The sequence below is a fragment of the Pinus tabuliformis genome, chromosome 1_2, assembly GCF_031772625.1.
Source record: "Pinus tabuliformis cultivar Carrire ecotype Pingquan chromosome 1_2, CPIR1, whole genome shotgun sequence".
In the NCBI taxonomy this organism is placed as follows: Eukaryota; Viridiplantae; Streptophyta; class Pinopsida; order Pinales; family Pinaceae; genus Pinus; species Pinus tabuliformis.
In genome coordinates, this window is record NC_142298.1 from 1,290,704,412 (window position 1) to 1,290,723,719 (window position 19,308).

Here is a 19,308-nt window from a genome sequence, read left to right on the forward strand (position 1 = left end):
GGTATATTTTTCAAGGCTTCTAAGGAAATTAAGAGAGAGATATGCACATCCTATGGAAGGATCTATGTCTATATGAATATTTCACATCCTCTTCTAGCTTCAATAGACATTTATTATGAGGAAAAGATGGAAATGGACATTGGATCATTAAAATGTCGCATTTAGATGTAGGTATTATCATCAATATGGACATCCTTTTATAGAATGTTCTATAACTGAAAAGTATTTACTAGCATATCAATAAATTCATAAAGAGAAAAATGGTTTTGAAGAATTCCCCCATAGGAAAAGGAATTTGAGACCTTAGTGTTGGGCGCGGGATCACCCAAGGGAAGTTTTGGGGCTAAAAGCCCGGATTTTGGTCATAAAATTGTATCTTTGATGTAAAGACTCTGCATTTTGTGGGCGCATAGCACGTAGATTGTAAATGATTCATAGGGTTGTCTGCCCTTAATTTTGTAATGTAATGTTGGCTATAGAGATCTACCCATGGTTCGCGGACCATGGGATTGTATAAATAGAGTGAGGCTCTAAGTAATTAAGACATCGAAATCAATGGAATGATGATGGAATAGAAGCATAGCATAAGATCTAAGGGTAAAGTCAAGTCTTTGGGTCGTAGAGTTGGAGAAGGCTCTGTAGCTGAGTGTGTAGAGGCCTAGTCGTGCACAGCTGAATGCACGGACCCCTGCAGCTAAGTGTGCAGGGCGAGTTGAGTCTATAATTGTTGAAGCATTAATAAAGAGAAGTTTTACATCAATTCTATGTATTTAATTCCTATTTTCTGTATCGAATATATTGGGCATAAATTTCATTTATGTTGTCTATATGGTGTGCAAACATATATAACTGTGTAGGTCAAGTAAATGTGAGTTAAAGTATCTGTTTACATGAAGTTCACTAACATCTATAAGAGGATAAGCAAGATACGTGGTGTAACTTTGGGAAATAGCGCAGATCGTTGTCATAGCAGCGCAAAATCACCTTAGCCCCTGGTTAGGGCTACGCAAAGGACAATTATAGTAGATTGTGAAGGTATCGCAGGTCAGAATAGAGCTCGAAGTGACGTGCGCGAAGGTAGGCATAGTTGGACTAAATCGGCCCCTCAGACATCTCGAGGGTGTGGAAACTTGGTTCCAGCATCCCCCCATACTGCTTCGGGTGGGACTTCAGTCTGTGCTCTATGGGCTAATGCCGAAAGGGCTAGTAGTGTAGGGATTTGTTTGGTTAATTAGCTCCGAACCTGGGTCAGGCCCCATCAAGCCAATAAATGGTTCCGTTGCTGAGATCGGAATCTACATAGAGATATCTGATGTCGTATTATTGGTATCTAGCTAAGAAGGAAATTGAAGGCTGGTTGAATAGAAGAATTCACGAGTTCGTGGCGTAGGAGAATAGGAACCCGCGACTGACAAAAGAAGAGTGGTTAGACTGCTACCTATACACAAAGATCCACAAAATATTCTTCGCATCTTTCCCTACAGAGTTGTACGAGTGGATCACGAAGCTAGCAAATAGCCAAGGAAGGTGGAACCTCGACAATCCTATCGTGTGGATCCCATAATTAGAATGAAGGTTGGAAGCATCAGAGGATAAGATTGCACGTGCCATTGATCATTGGCTCGATCGGATTATAGGAGGATTCATTATTGAGTTCGTGGTTGACACCTTTGTTAGCTATAGGGAGGAAGAGCGACGCTTTCTCAAGGGACTACGAGGTAAGTTTGTAAAGTCTTTGAATACTTGGATTAAAATGTTATTGTGTGAAAACAGGGTTATGCAATTACCTTGATGTTCGGGGCTATGCGAAGTGGAAAAACTTATAGGAACGAAGGAAATAAGGGACCAGAAACTAGCCCCTTGATTTCACCTCTACGAGGGGACGAGGAAGAGCTCGTGAAGGTCTCACCATGAAGTGTGATCCATCTGATAAGGCAAAGAATTCCGCGAATGCCACCCCCACCCACACCACCACCAGCTTCACCACCATCACCTCCATCTTCACTCGTACCACCTCCGTCACCACCACGATTCAATATAGAAAGCACGATAAACTTTCCTATGTTCAAGGGAGTGGGAAATGAGGATCTGAACCAATTTTGGTTCATTGTATGAGCTGTATGGGAAGCACAAGGAGTTACAGATGACAATATAAAGAAAGCGACACTAGTTAGTGCCCTACAGGACACGCACTGACCTGGTATATTAAGCACTCGAATGATAATCCAAATGTAGGAATTGTGGATATCCAGGCAGCGCTAAATAGAGAATTTAGCAGGTCGAAGTCTGAAGCACAGTCGATCATTTGATTCAAATAGATCACGATGCTACCAGGTGAGACTCCTTGAAAGCTAGATTAGACATTGAAATGCATGATTCACGAAGCTAATATGAATCTGACAGATGGACAACATCACGAATGGTTTGTAGCATCGCTAACACCACATCTGAGGAGTGCATTGTCGCAGCAGAAATTAACGACTCAGGCAGAGGCCTTAGAGATTGCGATGAGGTCGCATGAGACCCCGATGTAGGATCCTAACCTGGGAGTTCAGCAGATCCATGCATAGCTGAAAAATTTATGCCTTGAGATGCAGAGTTTGAAACAGGACAGGACAGCCCGACCAGAAGTACGCAAAGAGGTGTGGTGCGTAAAATGCAAAGGCCAAGGTCATGGCAAGGACAACTGCCCGGTTTTTGTGAATTACCTTGCAGGAGGAGGACCAATGCCTTTAAGGCCACTAATAATAATATTATGTGTTTGGGGAAGTAATATATGTATATAACTAGCTATACTAATAATTTTATTGAAAAACAATGACCATCAATATAACCCAAAGGTTCTCTATAAATTCAATTTACGTTATTGTAAATTTGCTTTAATTAACAAAATTACAAATATTTTTTAGGTAAAAGAAAAATATATATGCATACTATATTAAAATATAAAATATAAATTTAATGATTTTATAACCATATTTAAATTTAATTAATAAGTATACAAAAACTTAAAATATGATAATATTTTAATAATAAGGAGTTACACAGATATTACTATAGATATTATCACTTTGTAAATAGAATTTATTACAATACTATGGATCATCAGTACCACATGCCCAAAAACTATCTCATTTCACAATCAAATTAAAAACTATTTTTAAATGATATAAATAAATTTTAAGTGATAATTATCATGTAAATTATAATGTTTTTATTAATTTCTTATATTTATGATTATGTGTAGAAGAGGAATCTATAATTAGTGTAGCTCAAACGTGGTGTAGAATTAAGTTTACATTTTCTAACTTTAAATATATAAAGATATTAGAATTTAGAATGACTAGAATGACTCTACTATTATTTTAATACTCACTATTACACTTCTTCAAACTTGTGATCCATAATGTAAATAAATGTTTTTTAAATTAATCACAAAATCAAGTAATTAATCAAAATAATAAAAATCAGATCTTACCAAAATTATTCAATAAAAATTTTGCCTTTTGCTGAAGTGATACATCGAATCTTTCAAGATGATACGATTGAGATATTTTCCTGCTTCTATACGTGGATATGTAGTTTTCAATAGAATCTTATGGTTCTAAGCATGCTATTTTACTTACGCTATATATTGTCAAGTGAAATCTAAAAAAATAAAAAAATATATGATAAGGTAAGAATATAACATTTAATCTCACCAATGGTCTATAGATAGGTAAAAATAGAATATATATATATATATATATATATATATATATATATATATATATATATATATATATATATATATATAGATATATATATATTTTGTGAACGTAAAATTGTTTCATTTAAAAAAACATTATATAGAGAGTGTTTCAGTGTTATTGGTCTGTTTTAAGGGAAATTAGACTAATAATACAAGTTTAAGATGTTAAGCTTATATTGCTTCTTTTTATCATGGTCTCTCACAATATAAAAAGATCAGAGAAACTATAAGACAAACATTGGGCAGGCATGTAGGCCTATTTTATCCAGGAAAAAATTACAAGAGTTGGGTATAACTGATGAGCCCCAATTTTTGGTAACAAATTGGGCTCATTTGGCCTACTTACCTTGCTCAACCCTTCATCTTTTATCACTTATGCATTCATTTCTTGGTATATTCGTGTTATTTGTAGGAAGAAGGGCAGGCATTATATCTATGTGGCTAATACATGATGATTTCAGGTTTTTTGGCATTAAAGGGAGCAAAGACCACGCAGAAGGAGACAAGGAGACAACAAAGGTGGCATTGCAGGTTTATAGGGAGGTTGTCTACAGCCTTAAATAACCTCCCTCGTGATCTCCACCCTAACTCCGAGCTCCAACAGCTCTCCCCACCGAGCTTAAAGGCAACCAACAGGTTCTACAGGAACAGCAGTTTACAGCAGTTTAACTTTTAGTTGGACAGCCGAGCTCCATTAATTGAGGAAGCCAGCTTGATCCTCATCTTGTATAAATATTAAGGCCGTAGCCTTTGATAGGAGCTTTTTGAACTTTTGAACTACTGTTGCAATTTCTAAGCACGAGCTACAGCTCGGTTTTTGCTCTTTGTAAGCCAGTTTTGGCATGTCATTAGACTCATGATTATTCAATAAAGATAGGCAGCTTTTGATTCAATTCTGAGTTTTTAAGGGAGCTATAGCTCTCAGGTTAGGGCCCAACCTGAGAGCAATAGACCTCCTCTTCTTTGTATTGTTACTTGTCTTTCTTTTCAGCACTTTATTCCTCTGTTTTGACATGCATTTAGAATTTACAGTCTGCTGATTTGATTTCTTTTATGTGATTGAGTAGGATTAGTTTATGGTTCAAGTGCTTTTAGTTGCTTAGATTAGAGTAAGAGGATCATCATTCATTCGAGCTTCAAGAAAAGGCTGATAGTGCACTCACTGCCATCTCTGTTTAGAGATTGGGGGTGTAGACCGTACTAGCCACCAAAAACGCAGTCATACACTTTCATTCAAGCTGCAACACAATCATTTCAATCGTAGGTCCATCCATGCATTCTGATCTTGAGCAGTACTTTATCATTCCAACTCCATGTACGGTTTTTCTCTAAAGTTTACATTGCTGTTCGTTAATTTAATAACACAGTTAGGATAAGTTGATGAATTCTTGGTTTTGTGCAGATTTGTTTCCTTTACACTGCGTGCATCACTCTGTTATCTTCTTCTTCTTCTCAACCGCATCTAAAGCCACCTACCCAACCTCTATTCAGATCGTTTGCCTTCCAACACTTCCACTGTTCACGTAGCTCCATCTTTTTGGACTTTTCATTGCCTCCACCCTTCCATTCTCCAACCAGCTGCACCCACTCTTTCCTCATCTCATATCTCTGTCCCTAAACCATCATAGGCTCCCTCTCCATCCTACCTATCCACCCATACAACTCCTCCACTCCTCCATCACCCAACACTCCAACCACAGAACATCCTGTAGAAGTTAGCAGCCTTCTTGTAGAAATCCCAAGCTTCCTGTAGGATCCCCTGCAGACATCTTGTAGAAACCTGTAACCTCGGTTGCCGAGCACCTGAACGTTGTGGACTTCTATGGAATGATGTTTTGGATCCTCTAGAACCTCTCCTAGCCCTCCTGACCTTTCCCAAGCTTTCTTTCCTTCGAACTACCCCTACACAGTCAAACCCTAATAAGAAACAAAATCATAATAACTCCAAACCACTTAAGCAAAAATACAAAAACAATGTTCTTTTCAGTAGAAGTAGCTTAGTTTCATGCATCTCATATCACTAGAAGTAGTGGCATCATTTCTAGAAGTTTGCACACCCACCATTGCATCATAGAGATTAGACTAGTCAGATTAGGGTTTACTAGGGTTCCCCTGTTTTGTTGGCTTTCAGTTCATTATTGCAAAGTAGGTTAATCTCCTTTGAGGTATTCTTCGTCCATCATTTAGAAAGCTTCTTCTGAGAGCATATAAAAGTTAGCTTGAGCCCTAGCGGATTTGTGCCAGCTGACCAAGTGACAGCTGCGATAAGAGCTAGTACTTGTGCATACATCACCGTCGCTTCCAAGTTTGTTACGAACTACCGGGTTGATAAAATTAGAGATAGGAAGCTCCAGGAGTCGTAGAATTATTGCTACAATACTGGAGCCCACCATCTTTTTGGCGCCGTTGCCAGGGAAGCGTCAAAGTATTAGTAATTGTTGCTTTTCTTCTCTTTTCTTACTCTTGCCTTCTGCTAAGTAGTTTATTTCATTTCCATTCTGCAAAAGTAGCATAGACATTTCCTGCTTTCATAGATTAGCATTTCCTACTTTCATAGATTAGCATTTCCTGCTTTCATAGATTAGCATTTCCTGCTTTCATAGATTAGCATTTCATTTCTCCAAGCGTAGATTAGTGTTTCAATTCTGCAAGCGTAGACTAGCATTTCCATTCCTGCAATTTCATTTGAGCAAAGTAGATTAGTTCTTTCCTGCCTTCAGTTTAATTCTGCATCTTTATAGTTAGTTGTAGATCAATCTGTTTTAGTTTTGCAGGTACCACAGAAAAACAAAAGCAATCAAAAAAATCTTTCCATTTCATGCCTCGTAGGAATCGAGATAAAACAGGCAAATTCTTACCCAACACCCCAACCACATCACTGAGTCACCCTTCTCTCTTCTTCGGTGACAGTGATCCAGAAGAACCTATAGGTGAACCTCCTGAGATATACGAAGTTCCTATAGCAGAAGAAGAATTAGAGACCATCCCATCTGAAGCTATGGCTGACAATAGAAGAGAAGATGAGAGAATAGAAGGTGCCTTCCCCATCCGAGAGACCAATGGAGAGATGAAAATGAAGAACATTAGCCTCTCCGCCTTACCTCACTTCCATGGACTGACTACTGAAGATCCTGATACCTTCCTGTTTGAGTTTGCTGTCCTTTGTAGAACATATGACTATACTGAAGATGAGCAGAAGCTGAAACTTTTCCCTTCCACTCTTAAGGATGCAGCATTACGCTGGTTCATGGGCTTACCTGGGAATAGTATCACCACTTGGGCTCAGATGCAGCAAGATTTCAATACCAAGTACAGGGATTACTGTAGGTCCAAGGAAACCAAGGGAGAAATCTTTCGGATGACCATGGAAAATGATGAGTCCTTAGAGGATTATGAGGAGAGGTTCCAACTTAGCTATAAGCGGGCCAGGTGCACACTTGACCCTGAATCCCTCAAGTTGGTCTTGCTCCGAGGAGTCCCTGAAGACCTCTTAGATACCCTTCACATGTTAGCTGGGGGGGACATTTACCAACTGCCTTATGAGGACATCAAGACTGTGTTTAGAAACCACTCCAGGGCAGCTCGGAAACGAGGTAGAGGAAACCTCCTCTCAACTGGTGTCCCTTTCTCCAAACATGAGTTTGCAAATTAATTGGAAGATCTTAAGAGTGAGGTGAGACAGACCATTGCCATGCAGCTGGACACATTCAGGATCCAGCAAAAGAAGGAAGAAGCTAAGAGAGCCTTGGCTATCGTCTGCCCTAGATGTACCAGGAGACACCCTAAGAACGAATGTCCATTGCATTCGGTTGAAGTGTGTTTCGTTTGTGAGGAGGACCATCCCACAAACCAATGTCCAACCTTACCTGGATTTAAAGCCCTGTACCAAGGGACAGAAGCTCCCACTGAACCTCTCTATTACCTCAACCAAAGGAGGCCACAAGGACCTAGAACTTACCAGCAGGGGATGCAAGGGGCACCTCAAGCTTATTACAGCCCCAACCAATCGACTCTTGTGCCTTCCTGGGGTCCCCCTGCTCATCCTTCCTGGTCTATGCCTCCTCCATGGTCTTATCCACCTCAGTACCCTACTCAACCCACTACTCATTCTTATCACTCACAGGCCTAGCCACAACCTCAGTGGAATGCACCTCAATCGGGGTGGAGGCCCCAATACAACACTCCTCCTGCCATTTTGCCTCCACCACCAGTTCAACCTCAACCATTACCTCCTGCTCCTCCAAGGCAACCTCAAATACCTGCTCAACCGAACTCGAACCCAAACAATAGACAGGCCCAACAGGTATACACTGGGGAAACATCATGCCCTACTTATGCTGTGGAGATCCAGGAGATCAATCTTCGATCTGGAAAGACTCTTCCAGATCGCCAACCTCCTCCCCCAGAGGATGAGGAAGATAAACAGGAAAGTGAACCAAAGGCTATTCCACCCTTTCCTGAGAGACTAACAGCCACCACACAACCCAACCTAGAGGAGGATGAGCTTCTGGGTGAGCTCAAGCAGTTGTGTGTAAAAATACCACTTCTCCAAGCCATCAAGGATGTGCCAATATACAACAAACTGGTTAAGGAAAAGTGTTTCAAACACCCAGGCAAGCGAAAGAGAGATGCTTCAACCATCAATGTCTTAGGACAACTGTCTGACCTTATGTTAGGACAAGTCATCTGCCCAAAGTATCTAGATCCTGGGAGTCCTGTAGTAGATGTCCACATCAATGGCATCATCATACCTCACACTTTGATTGATTTGGGGGCTACCATTAATGTGATGACCAGGGACACCATGCTCAAGCTCAATCTTCAGGGTTCCTTGAGGAAGACCTCGACAGTTCTGCAACTTGCAGATCGCTCCACTGTGACTCCCGAAGGGATTGTCAAGGATGTCTTGGTCTCTGTCGACTCTTGGGAATACCCTGCAGATTTCTTGGTTCTGCAACCCAAGGCAAAGCTTACTGGACATCCTCTTATTTTGGGAAGGCCTTGGTTAGCCACTGCACATGCTTACATAAGTTGTCGTGCAGGAAATATGACCATCAAAAATGGTCCTATGTCCAAGCATCTAGTCCTATATCCTCCTGCCCAACCTTCCTTAGAGCATGACTTACCACTTTGGTTGGAGGAAGGAGATGAGGATGAAGTGTACTCAGCACCTTTGTGCACCCTAGATACCACCAGAAGAGACCCCCCAACCGAGGATGACTTGATTGAGACCTTGATCCAGAATCCACCTTCCAGTGCACTATCCTTAGAGAAATTGGTGGAGGATGCCCAAGCCAGCACCCTAGTGGATCTTTGTACGACCAACCTTGTCACTCCCAGAGTCAAGAATGTGGAGTTTGGCCCTGAGAGAACGTTAAAGATCAGCTCCTCCCTATCTCCTTCCCAGGAAAAGGAGCTGTGTAACCTGTTGGCCAGTCACCTAGATGTTTTTGCTTGGAGCTATAAGGAGATGAAAGGAGTCCATCCCTCGGTCTGTACCCATCACATATACATCAAAGAGGGTTGTAAACCGGTTAGGCAACCTCAGAGGAGAATGAATCCAGCCCTTAAGGACATTGTCAAGGAAGAACTGCAAAAACTGTTGGATGCCAGATTCATTTACCCCATCTCAGATAGTGAATGGGTGTCCCCTCTGGTGTTGGTTCCCAAGAAGAATGGGAAGTGGAGAATCTATGTGGACTACCGAGAACTGAACAAAGCTACCAAGAAAGACCATTTCCCTCTACCTTTCATAGATCAAGTGTTGGATGGACTGGCAGGAAAGAAGTTCTTCTCTTTCCTGGATGGGTTTAGCGGGTACAACCAGATTCAAATCAGCCTAGAAGACCAAGATAAGACCACCTTCACTTGCCCTTGGTGTACCTTTGCCTACCGAGTTCTTCCCTTTGGGCTATGCAATGCTCCGGCTACCTTCTAGAGAGCTGTCTTGAGCATCTTCTCGGAGCTGGTCCATGATGCAGTGGAAATCTATATGGATGACTTCACTCCTTATGGGGCCAATTTACAAGAAGCATTGTCCAATCTGGGAAAAGTCCTAACCAAATGCATTGAGGTGAACCTGTCCCTTAGTCCTGAAAAATGTGAATTCCTGATGACTGAAGGGACCATGTTAGGCCATACCATTTCTTGCCAGGGGTTACAGGTGGATCCTAACAAAATTGCTCTCATCAAGAAGGTTCCACCTCCTCAAAAGGTAAGGGATGTTCGGAGTTTCTTAGGATTAGCAGGGTATTACAGGAGATTCATTAAGGACTTCAACAAGCTAGCCTCGCCATTGTTTGGCCTGTTGGCAAAAGATGTGGAATTTAAGTGGACTGATGATTGTCAGAGGGCTTTGAATGAATTAAAGGACAAGTTGGTGTCAGCCCCAATCCTGAGGGGTCCAAACTGGGCCCTACCTTTCCACATCCACACTGATGCCTCAAACAAAGCCATAGGTGCAGCTTTAGGACAAATCGAACAAAAACTTCCATATGCCATTTACTTTATTAGTAAAAACTTGTCCAAAGCTGAGCTGAATTACACTGTAACTGAGAAAGAGTTTTTGGCTGTGGTCCATGCACTGAACAAGTTCTGACACTATATCACTGGCTATCAAACATTTGTACATACAGACCATGCTGCCATTAGATATTTAATGAATAAACCAGATGTGAATGCTCGTATTATTAGATGGTTACTTTTGTTGCAGCAGTTTGATTTGACCATTGTTGACAAACCCGGTAAAGAAAATGTTGTTGCTGACTTTTTATCTAGATTGGATTTGTTTGCAGATGAGGATGGAACGGTGGATGACCAGATGCCTGATGAACATCTGTTTGCTATCTCAACACTCTCTCCATGGTTTGCTGATATAGCAAACTACCTTGTTTCAGCACAGTTCCCTCCGCACCTATCTTCAAGAGAGAAGAGCAGAATCATCAGAAAAAGTGCCTCATTTACTTGGATCGGGGGCAATTTGTTCAAACTTGGCCCCGATCAGATCTTAAGGCGTTGTGTAGGGGAGGAGGAAATCTTTGATATCCTCCTCACCTGTCATGATGGGCCTTGTGGAGGACATTTTGCAGCGAAGAGGACTGCCTTCAAGATCCTGCAGGCAGGCTACTATTGGCCCACACTTCATCAAGATGTCAGAAGATATATCAGCCAATGTGACCAATGCCAAAGAATGGGGGAACCGACTCAAAGGGATGAGATGCCTCTCCAACCTCAAGTGACTCTTGAGCCATTTGAGAAGTGGGGCATGGACTTTGTGGGTCCAATCAACCCTCCTTCGAGGCAAAGGTCTTACATCATTATGTGTACGGACTACCTGAAAAAGTGGGCAGAGACTAAAGCAATCAAAGCAGCAACAGAAGAAAAGGTGGCCGAGTTCTTAAGAGAAAACATCTTCTACAAGTTTGGCTACCCAAGAGAGCTGGTCACCGATCAAGGGAGCCAGTTCACATCCAACTTAGTTGAAGATCTACTAGCTCATCACAAGATCAAGCATAGGACTTCCACCCCCTATCACCCTCAAGCAAATGGGCAGGTGGAAGTCACCAATCGAGCATTAGAAGGGATCTTGACTAAGGTGGTGAGCAGCAGCAGAAAGGACTGGGCAGATCGCCTGGTTGAGGCCACATGGGCTTACAACACAACCTGGAAGACCACCACCGGCTTCACACCTTATGAGCTGGTCTATGGGAAGAAAGCTTCGCTATCCATTGAGTTTGAATACAACACTTTGAGGATGGCAGCTCAGTTGGATCTAGATCTCAGCCATGCACAACAAGAAAGGTTATTGCAGCTGAATGGTTTGGATGAGCACCGAATGCAGGCCCTCCTTCACTTAGAAGTGGTTCAACTTCAAAGAAAGGTGTGGCATGACCAACATCTCCATGACAAGCAATTCCAGCCTGGAGATTGGGCTTTGTTGTATGACTCCAGATACAAAGATTTCAAGGGAAAGCTGAGAACCAGATGGCTAGGACCATATGCAGTGGAAAAATGTCATGACAATGGATCTGTGCTTATTCGGACCATTGATGAGGAAGCCATCCCCATGCTTGTCAATGAGCATAGATTGAAGATCTAGAGGAAGCCTCTCTCAAGACAAGAGTTCATCAAAACTATGGAGAAATCAGTATTGGTCATAGAGAAGGGTTCTGCCTCTCCTTTGGGCATACCCTGAAAGGTTCAAAAAAAAAAATAAAAAAATAATAATAATAATAATAAAGATCCTTGGGTGAAAACCTCTCTGAGGCGCCCAAGGCAGGTGGTAGGGGTGAAAACCTCATTGAGGCACCCCTATTGTCTTTCAAAAAAAAAAAAAAAGAGATTGGAAAAAGATCCTTGAGTGAAAACCTCTTTGAGGCGCTTAAGGCAGATGGCAAGGGTGAAAACCTCAATGAGGCGCCCCTGTTATCTTTCAAAAAAAAAAAAAAAAAAAGAAGAAAAAAAGAAGAAAAAACAAAAGAAAAAACAAGGTCAGCAGATTCATAATGTAAAATTGCATGCAGGTTGCAGGTGTTCTATGGAGGAGAGGAAACCTCTCAACTCAGAGCTCAGGATCCTTATCATGCTATCAGGAGACCTCTCCAGCACCTCCTCCAAGAATACTCATTTTCTCCAAGTTATGTGCAATTTTATTATAGCTTGAGTCTTCTACAGGAAGACGCAGATTTTCTACAGGAAGATGCAGATTTTCTACAGGAAGGTGCAGACTCTCTACAGGAAACACAACCTTTCTACAGGAAGCTCTGTATTTCTACAGGAAACTTCCTGTAGAAGCCCAGGACGGTCCCGAATCCATGTTTTGAGAAGATCTAATGACTAATGATCGGTTTGGATGCATGCAAGCTATTGTTATATCCCTTGCACATTGTTGTCACCTCGTCCTGCCATCCTTGTCAACATGCAACGAAGTTACTTGCACCAGCAAAGCAGATCGATGAGTTCTCAGAAAAAGCAAGTTTTAAATGAAAAAAACGCTGAAGGTCTCATACCATATCCATCTCAGTCATCCAGAAGCCCTGGGAGCGTGATCGGGAGGCCAGATCCTTCGTCGTGCAACATGCACCCAAGGAGGAAGAACTGTTACAAGACATCCCGCGGGAGTCCTGTAACAGTTAACCCCACTAGAGTGTATACTATCCACAATGTTGGCCATATGTAATGAACGTGGATGCATGCAGCCAAGCATCAACTCCATCGTCGGCAACCTGTAAACGTGAACCTCCGGGCCTGTGCAAATTCACCAGCAGCAGGTAGATCCATTCATCATCGTCCAAACCCGAGAAATCGTGTTGCAGCCACGCAGGTAAGTGTCTCGACCCTTTCTTTCGTCAGATCGCATGAATTTTACTTTGAATTGTTTGCAAAGTGTAAAGTGAATGGGTTGAGTGGCTGTATGGCTAGTTGACTGGCCACGTCGACCGATTAATGGTCCAGTCAGATGTTTGGGTGGCGGCCGTGACAAAAGGAATGATCAGCACACACGTGAGAACAATCCCCGTCGGAAAAAACGGATTTAGCAGAAGAAACGGCGACGGATCGGCTGGAGGGATGATGCGGTAGTAAGTGAACGCGTAGTCAAATGATGGAATGATGTCATCCAACGGTCCGGCGGGGACAGCTCACCCCCGCGCCACGGATTCCGTCGATTCAAATCTAATCAGCTAGATTGGCGCATGCATTTATCATTCGTCGTTCGAACCTCGAGTGCACATTCAGATCTCTCTACAGTTCGAAACTCCAAGCCTTTGGCTATCAAAACGGCTGTGAAGCACCACCGAGAGCGCAGACCAACTACAGTCTTCCCCAGGAATCACGCGCTGCTCCTACAGGAAAGCTGCTCCTACAGGAAAGCTGTTTCTATAGGAAGGTGGGTTCCTCACGTAAAAAGGTGGCGGATAAAAAGGTAACCCTGAACTCTCCATGCAATTGGTTTTTAAAGGTGGCAGGATCGTCGTCTACAGTCTGGTTGTAGGAAATGGTCGAAATTGTTGTCTGTTGTGCATAGACTGTCGTTCTACAGGATGTCAGCGAATTCAACTGTGTTAAGGTCCTGAGGGATAAGTTTTGTGAATTATTTGCACAACATAAGCGTAATTCCACGCTCTGTCTCCGTAAGCTAAACTTCTTCCGCATTCGCCACCTCTAGCAACAGTTTTTATCATGCCGGGTGGGTTTATTAGACGAGAACCCACTGATTCATCAAAATTAAGAGAAAACCCAGAGGTGGTAGAGCTCTTCACACGGGCACAATGGATATCCTTTTGTGACAAGTTGCAGGGTCATGACGACGAAGTGGCAGAAGAATTTTTAGAAGCCTTGAGGCCGAAGTCCAAAACACTAGCCACCGTGAACTTCAGGGGCCTAAGCCTCAAGCTCACCCCGCAATATATCAGTCAAATTACTGAACTTCCAATGGGTTTGCCATGGGATAAGGAAGAAAGGAAGTTGAGCCAGCAGGCAAAGAAATAATTCTTTCCACCTGAGGAGGAATTCACGGAGGACAAAAATGGGGTGCGAAGAACCAGCTTGCTGCCACCATGGAATGAAGTTAGCCTGCAAATCATGAAGTATATAACCTGTGAAGGCCGTTTTAGCATCGTGTACGCGTATCACTTCAGGTTGCTCACTGAATTGAGACACCAGATTGATCTTCACGTAGAAAATAAACTGATCATTCCTTATTTCTTACTACAGTCTCTAATTGAGTGTGCCACAAAGTTAAAAGAAGGCATACCAGATCAGGTAGCCCACCATGGATTGATCAAACTTCTTGTGGAGGATGCGCTTCATTCATATAAGGTTCCCCTCTCATGGGAATCATTCAGAAATTTGACAAGAGATGGAGACATAAGGATGCTGACCGAGGAAAGTGGTTCCTCCAGCAGTGAGGAAAAAGAAGCAGTGGCCGCGGAAAAGAAAGAAACAGGCCAGAAGACCCCGACCACAGTGCAGAAGAAAGAACAAAGGAGGAAGCACGAGAAAAAGGATGCTGAGGAAAAAGGTGACACACCCATTTTGTCAGCAAGAGAGAAAAGGTTGCAGAGCAGAACAGACAAAGCTGAGAAGGTCCACATCAGCCCAAGTACCTCATCAGCACCCGCAACCAAACCAAAAAGCAAAACCCATGCAGCAAAGCAAGCCAAGGTGGCGACACCTGTGTCTAAAGGAAAGCAGAAACAGGCTTCTACAGGAAGCCCGAAAACAGTAAAAGGGTCTTCTACAGGAAGCCCGAAAATCATTGAAAAAGGGGCTTCTACAGGAAGCCTGAAAATTACCAAAACAGGGGCTTCTACAGGAAGCCCGAAATTGGCTAAAACAGGGTCTTCTACAGGAAGCCCTGAAAAGGTGAAACCCAAGGAGAAGAAGGCGGACATTCTAGCAAGGGAGGCAGCAGCTGTACTAGCTGGCCTCAGCACGCCACCTAAGCCAAAAGAAAAGAGGAAGAGGGAGACCCCTCTATACTTTAAAGCTCGAAGAAGTGTTAGGATAAAGACGGGCAAGCCACAGCCTTCGTCTAGTAGCTCGATTGTCATTGAAGATGCCCCTGCTTCTCCCAAGGAAAAGTCCCCCTCAAGGATAACAGTCACCTATGAGAAGGGGAGTCCAAAGAAAAATACGTGGCAAGAAAGGTTAGACCTGTTGACTGAAAAAGCTCGGCTACAGGAGGCTGAAAATGTTCTACAGGACACTTTGGCCCGGCTACAAGAAACAGAGAAGAGGGAAGGAGAAGGACCCTCATCACCACCAAGGGAGGGTGAGATAGAGCCACCTAAAGAGGCAGAAAAAGAACATATACCAGAGCCCCAGCCCTCAGCCTAGTCTGAGTTCATACTACTCCTTTTTAGAGGCGGGCAAAATCATACCGCAGAAATTTACTGTACCCCTGTTTTTTGCATTAGAGGAAGAAAGAGTTCGTACCCACACATGGATGCAAATCGCCAAGTCAAAGGGTGTGGCGGACATAGGTCCCTTACAAGAGAAACTCAAGGAGGTCAGCAGTGAATTCGCCATGGCTAAACATGTGGCTAATTGCCAAAGAGTGTACCTACAGGAAGAAAACCAGAAGCTAAGATTGCAGCTACAGGAGCTGAGGGCAGGGGCAGGTACATCCTCCAAAGACACCACAGAAGAACAACAAGGCAAAAAGGATCTGACCACCGGTCTTGAGGAGCCAATGACACTTCTACAGGAAGCAGAACAGCAAGCAAAAATTGAAGTGCAAGCTCTAAAAGAACAGCTGCAACAAAAGGAAGCACAATTGGCCTGCATGGCCAGTTGGGCCATGGAGGCAATACAGTGCAGACAACCTGCAAAATCCTATGGTTTGTACTTGAAAGATCAATGGCTGCAGTTCCAAATAAATACCTTGGCACAAAGAGGTATTTCTCAGATCCAAAACCCACAGCAATTTTCTGAATTGTGCAGTACTAGTTCGTCAGAAGACAAAGCCAAATTAGCAGAGTTCTACCTCCACAATTTGGCTTTGCCTAATGAAGTCTCCTGGGATCCCAATACTGCCTTGGGTGATATGCAATTGATGGCGTTCGCTTCATGGTTGAACCATGAGGATCAAAGAGCAGCTGAAGCAAAATCGGTCATGAACCGAGAATTGAACGAGCCACTGTTCATTCGAGCAGAACCAGAGGATCCGGTTGCACTCATCTCAGCACACCAACAGTTGTCTACTGATCCCACAGCTTCCTTGAGATTTATGGACCAACAATCCCAAGCCATAGCTCATTTTGAAGACATGGAAAGACTGTTAGGAGAAAATGCTGCCCAAGCATGCACAAGCAGATGGAATACCTTGGCACACAGTTTGAAAATCCGAGAGTACCATACCCCAACTCGAATGAGGGAAGCTTTGGTAAGGGTAGACCTTTACAAGAAATCCATGCAAAGCCTCCAGGCTAGCTGGATTGGCCTTAAACTCAGCCCACCACTACTGCTAGGATTGACTGAAGGCAACACAGAGGAGGATGACAGTGAACAATGGGAAGAGGTGAACAGGAAAGCTGGGTTTTATATCAGCAAGGAGGACACTACCACAGAGGCTTGGGATGTAAGGGAAGCAGTAAAAGCAATGAAGGATGAAGATTTGGACTAAGTTGCTCAAGGATGAGCAAATATTTTAGCTGGGGGGTGATGATGAGCCCCAATTTTTGGTAACAAATTGGGCTCATTTGGCCTACTTACCTTGCTCAACCCTTCATCTTTTATCACTTATGCATTCATTTCTTGGTATATTCGTGTTATTTGTAGGAAGAAGGGCAGGCATTATATCTATGTGGCTAATACATGATGATTTCAGGTTTTTTGGCATTAAAGGGAGCAAAGACCACGCAGAAGGAGACAAGGAGACAGCAAAGGTGGCATTGCAGGTTTATAGGGAGGTTGTCTACAGCCTTAAATAACCTCCCTCGTGATCTCCACCCTAACTCCGAGCTCCAACAGCTCTCCCCACCGAGCTTAAAGGCAACCAACAGGTTCTACAGGAACAGCAGTTTACAGCAGTTTAACTTTTAGTTGGACAGCCGAGCTCCATTAATTGAGGAAGCCAGCTTGATCCTCATCTTGTATAAATATTAAGGCCGTAGCCTTTGATAGGAGCTTTTTGAACTTTTGAACTACTGTTGCAATTTCTAAGCACGAGCTACAGCTCGGTTTTTGCTCTTTGTAAGCCAGTTTTGGCATGTCATTAGACTCATGATTATTCAATAAAGACAGGCAGCTTTTGATTCAATTCTGAGTTTTTAAGGGAGCTATAGCTCTCAGGTTAGGGCCCAACCTGAGAGCAATATACCTCCTCTTCTTTGTATTGTTACTTGTCTTTCTTTTCAGCACTTTATTCCTCTGTTTTGACATGCATTTAGAATTTACAGTCTGCTGATTTGATTTCTTTTATGTGATTGAGTAGGATTAGTTTATGGTTCAAGTGCTTTTAGTTGCTTAGATTAGAGTAAGAGGATCATCATTCATTCAAGCTTCAAGAAAAGGCTGATAGTGCACTCACTGCCATCTCTGTTTAGAGATTGGGGGTGTAGACCGTACTAGCCACCAAAAACGCAGTCATACACTTTCATTCAAGCTGCAACACAGTCATTTCAATTGTAGGTCCATCCATGCATTCTGATCTTGAGCAGTACTTCGTCATTCCAACTCCATGCACGGTTTTTCTCTGAAGTTTACATTGCTGTTCGTTAATTTAATAACACAGTTAGGATAAGTTGATGAATTCTTGGTTTTGTGCAGATTTGTTTCCTTTACACTGCGTGCATCACTCTGTTATCTTCTTCTTCTTCTCAACCGCGTCTAAAGCCACCTACCCAACCTCTGTTCAGATCGTTTGCCTTCCAACACTTCCACTGTTCACGTAGCTCCATCTTTTTGGACTTTTCATTGCCTCCACCCTTCCATTCTCCAACCAGCTGCACCCACTCTTTCCTCATCTCATATCTCTGTCCCTGAACCATCATAGGCTCCCTCTCCATCCTACCTATCCACCCATACAACTCCTCCACTCCTCCATCATCCAACACTCCAACCATAGAACATCCTGTAGAAGTTAGCAACCTTCCTGTAGAAATCCCAAGCTTCCTGTAGGATCCCCTGCAGACATCCTGTAGAAACCTGTAACCTCGGTTGCCGAGCACCTGAACGTTGTGGACTTCTATGGAATGATGTTTTGGATCCTCTGGAACCTCTCCTAGCCCTCCTGACCTTTCCCAAGCTTTCTTTCCTTCGAACTACCCCTGCACAGTCAAACCCTAATAAGAAACAAAATCATAATAACTCCAAACCACTTAAGCAAAAATACAAAAACAATGTTCTTTTCAGTAGAAGTAGCTTAGTTTCATGCATCTCATATCACTAGAAGTAATGGCATCATTTCTAGAAGTTTGCACACCCACCATTGCATCATAGAGATTAGACTAGTCAGATTAGGGTTTACTAGGGTTCCCCTGTTTTGTTGGCTTTCAGTTCATTATTGCAAAGTAGGTTAATCTCCTTTGAGGTAGTCTTCGTCCATCATTTAGAAAGCTTCTTCTGAGAGCATATAGAAGTTGGCTTGAGCCCTAGCGGACTTGTGCCAGCTGACCAAGTGACAGCTGCGACAAGAGCTAGTACTTGTTCATACAGCACCGTCGCTTCCAAGTTTGTTACGAACTACAGGTTGATAAAATTAGAGATAGGAAGCTCCAGGAGTCGTAGCATTATTGCTACAATACTGGAGCCCACCAATAACCAAACTATGCAAGGGAATCACTCTTAAACACTGTAAGTACTAATGAATTTCATGCATCATATAATTTGTACTCATTGAGACAATTATTCTTGCAATAGGTTGCTCAATACCTGGGGCCTGTTGCACTAGGCCAATTCATACTTGAAGGAAAATATGAGCCCTTCCTCCAACGTTGACGTAAGTGCAGAAGAAATCCACAAGGCACCAACTGAGGGACGCCTCCACTGACACCCCCATTCTCTCGCGCCTCACATGTAGAGCATATTGAGGCCTTCCCACATGTGAATTGTGT